Below are 4,064 nucleotides of genomic sequence, written 5' to 3' on the forward strand. Positions count from 1 at the left end.
AAAAAACACATACTTAGCCAACACGTTACTTAGTATGTACGTCAAGCTATTGAAAAGAGAAATCGTGCTTGGCACTGCCTTTGTCAATATGAATGTCAAATGTACTGCACTTCACAAAGTACAAAGGCTAGAGGAGCTTACTTTTTGGAACAGCGTGCACTAATTGCGAAATACGCACAACAAGAGCAGGGTCAGAAAGCTCTAAGATGATTTCAACAAATGCAAGGTGAGGGCCTCTGTCTTGATGCAATCACCTACGCATGCCTCTTGAATGCATGTGACTCCGTGCAAGATGCCGATATGGGCTTCAAATTTCATTTTAATATTGTTAGTCACGGGCTATTGTCTAATGTTGTCTTTTAGAGTTCATTGATTTTGGGATACATGCAATAGGAGCAGGCCAGAAATCTTTAGGCTGTTTTCAACAGATGCAAAGCAAGGGTATCTCTCTAGATGCAATCACATACGAGTGCATCTTGAAGGCATGTGGCTCTACGCGGGATGTTGATATGAGCTTAAACAATCATGCTGATATTGTTAGCCAGATGCTGCTGAAAAAATATGTTCTTGGTAATGCCTTGGTTGGCATGTTTGCTAAATGTGGTTCACTTCAGAGAGCACAAAAAGTGCTCAAGGAGCTTCCTGTCCAGAGTATGGACTCTTGGAATGCACTGCTTGCAGGATTTTCCCCAGAGGGGCAGGGCACAATGCTCTTGTCTGTTTTGAGCAGATGCGAAGTGAGGGTCTCTTGGCACTGCCTTGGTCAATATGTATGCCAAATGTGGTGCACTTTAAAAATTCACTCTTATATTGTTAGTCCAGGGTTGTTGCAAAAAAATGCCGTGATTGGAAATGCCTTGGTTGATATGTATGCCAAATGTGGTGCACTTCTGAAAGCATAGAAAGTGCTTGAGGAGCTTCCTGACCGGAATGTCCTATCTTGGAGTTCACTGATTGCGGGATTTGCGCAATAGGAGCACGTCCAAAAATCTCTAGGCTGTTTTTTGCAGATGCAAATTTAGGGCCTCTCCCTTGATGTAATCACTTACACACCTCTCTTATGATGAAATCGCTTACACACCTCTCTCCTGATGCAATCGCTTACACTCCTCTCCTAATCCAATCACATGTGCGTGCATCTTGAAGGCACGTGGCTCTACGCAAATGCTGATATGGGCATTAAATTCACGTTGATACTCTTAGTCAGGGGCTATCAAACAAAGATGTCGTGAGGGAGCTTATAGTTTGGAGTGGCGTTTCTTAGAATGCACTGATTGCAGGTTACTTGAAAATAACGCTTTCTTGGGGAACATGTTGGTCAGTATGTGCGGTGCACCTGTCATGGTGCAGCAAGCCTTGTGCGGGATGTTTTCTGATTACAGGATATGCTGAGAAGAAGGATTGATACCAAGGTAGTAAAATTCAGGCTGATAGTGAAGGAAGTAGGATTCATGCTGATATTTGCGATAGTGGGTTACTTGAAACGAACACATTCTTGGGGAACATGTTCGTCAGTATGTATGTCAAGTGCGGTGCACCTATCATGGTGCAACAAGTCTTTGACAAGATTCCTGTGCGAGATGTTGTCTCTGATTGCAGGATATGCCCAACAGAGGTAGATCCAGGAAACAAGTATTTCTTTTGTGAGATCACTTAAAGATTGTGCTGAGAAGAAGGATTTGTACCAAGGCAGTAAAATTCATGCTAATATTTGCGATAGTGGATTACTTGAAATGAACACATAATTGGGGAACATGTTGGTCATTGCACCTATCATGGTGCAAGAAGTCTTTGACGCGACTTCTATGTGGGATGTATCTTTGATTGCAGGATATGCCCAATAGGGGTAGGACTAGGAAACAAGTATTTCTTTTATGATCTCACTTAAAGACTATGCTGAGAAAAAGGATTTGTACCAAGGCAATGATATTCATGTAGATATTTGCGATATTGGGTTACTTGACATGAACACATACTTGGGGAACATATTGGTCAGTATGTGTGTCAAGTGCAGTGCAGTTGTCATGGCACAACAAATCTTTGACGAGATTTTTGGAGGAGATTCTTGTGCAAGATGTTGTGTCTGATTGCAGGATATGCTCAAAAGGGGTATCGCGAGGAAACTCTTTGAGGAGATGCGAAGGGAGGACCTATCTCCAAACACAATCACGTGCATTTTGAAGGCATGTGGATTTACGCAAGATGCTAAATATGGTGCACTTCAAAGACCACCAGAACTTCTAAAAAAGATTCCTGTCCAAAGTGTGGACTCTTGGAACGCATTGATTGCAGGATTTTCCCCATAAGGGCAGGGCTAGAAAGCTCTAGTCTATCTTCACAGATGCAAAGCGATGGCCTCTCTCTTGATTGCAGGATTTGCTCCAAAAGGGCAGCACCAAAAAACACTTGGATATTTTTAGCAGATGCCAAGCAAGGGCTCTTGGAGAAAGATCTTGTGCTTCGCCGTGTCTTGATCAATATGTATGCCAAATGGGGTGCCCCAAAGTCTACAACTTTGTGTATGTATGTGTGTGAGCCTACAACAGACAGTAAGGAAGATTCAACATACCCGGAAACCAAGAACATCAGAAGTAGTGTAGGTACCGGTAGGCATGATAGCAAAAGTGAATGCGACAGTTGATATCTTTGCAGAAGTCACATACTGGATGACGATGGCAGAACTTTATACTGGAGGCAAGGTGACGGAACAATGTAAGGAAGATCTAGGAGCCGAGCCATCCAGAATTGTGCGTTGATCCACACGACCAATACCAAAGGTAAACTTATATTTTGACTTTTTTTCCTCTATGTGATCTCAAAAATAAGATTACATCATGTACTCATTAAAGCAATTAATTTACATCATTTCCATTCTAAAGGTTGTAGATGAAGGTGACAAGGGCTGAAGAATTTTTGGGAATGCCCAACAAAGAGACACATAGACGATACACCACGGCATGGCAATGTGGAATGATACATGTCTTCATAAAACATCGGTAATGAGTTCTTCCTTGTACAGTTGTATTATTTTTGCAATAAGAACGTCCTTCTAACACTGAAGGAGAAGAATAAGTCCCCCTTCTACACTGGAGGGGATAAAAGTGGCGGGGGAAGGGCACTTTCCCTATGGTATTATTATAAATGTGGAGAATGGTGCCAACTCCACACCATACATACGTATGGTTTTTTCTTTTTTTGTTTATGGGCACAATCATCACAAATGCACGAAATGCATCTCTCTCCATCTTTATTGTACTATGTATATTTTCACCTTCATACATCTTTAATGCAAAATCTCGTTTATGATACGAGGTCATAGAGTTTTTGGTGAAAGCTTCGAGGAGAGATGCTACAAAGCCTTTAGAATAAGAGACATGATGAGGTGAAAGGTACAACACTGATCTTCTTGTTTGAGCAAATCGATCAAGGCATACTAGTTGATTCACACGCATTGGTACTGCATATTGTGTATCCTTTCTGTTATGTGGCTGCCTATTGTGTATCCTTTTTTCATTAAAAAAGAGCCAATCTTAGCTCATCTCCACTTCGCACCACCTATTGTGCCCTTTTCCTCTTCAATCTTGCACAACCTTTGTCAGGATTCCGTGCCTCAATAAGCTTTTCTCAAAATTGTGGTCACATACTCTTGCCTCAAAAAGTTTTTCTTAAAAAATTGTGAGCGGGCATGTTTAAATGACCCTCGTCCCCAAATTTTCTTTTCAGGTTTCCCATCATTGATCATCGATCCCCCCCTTACACGCAAGCTTGCACATACGAATTTTACAATCCCTTGATCCTTGTAATTATCCCGTTGTGAAACTTTTATTTGTATGGCTGACATAGGGTAAATACTAGTGGTCCAAGCCAACCTATCGATCGATCTCTCCACTACACCATATCACAACTTACAAGTGTCATTACTATTGGCACGAACGACATTGTCGGGAACTAAGCAATTAGGGGGAAAGTACCGGGCTTAAGGTTGTGAGAAAGTGATTGGGACGAATCAAAACACAAGAGAGGTTAGACAGAATGCAAATTGAAACCCATAAATAAATTGCTAA

At 41.6% G+C, this 4,064-nt stretch overlaps 1 pseudogene; it reads left to right on the forward strand.

The window, feature by feature from the left end:
• The first annotated feature begins 2,612 nt into the window (after positions 1-2,612).
• LOC147461238 (uncharacterized) lies at positions 2,613-2,906 on the forward strand (annotated as a pseudogene).
• Positions 2,907-4,064: the final 1,158 nt, after the last annotated feature.

The sequence above is a fragment of the Adiantum capillus-veneris genome, chromosome 3 (assembly GCF_014529385.1).
Source record: "Adiantum capillus-veneris isolate H3 chromosome 3, ASM1452938v2, whole genome shotgun sequence".
In the NCBI taxonomy this organism is placed as follows: domain Eukaryota; kingdom Viridiplantae; phylum Streptophyta; class Polypodiopsida; order Polypodiales; family Pteridaceae; genus Adiantum; species Adiantum capillus-veneris.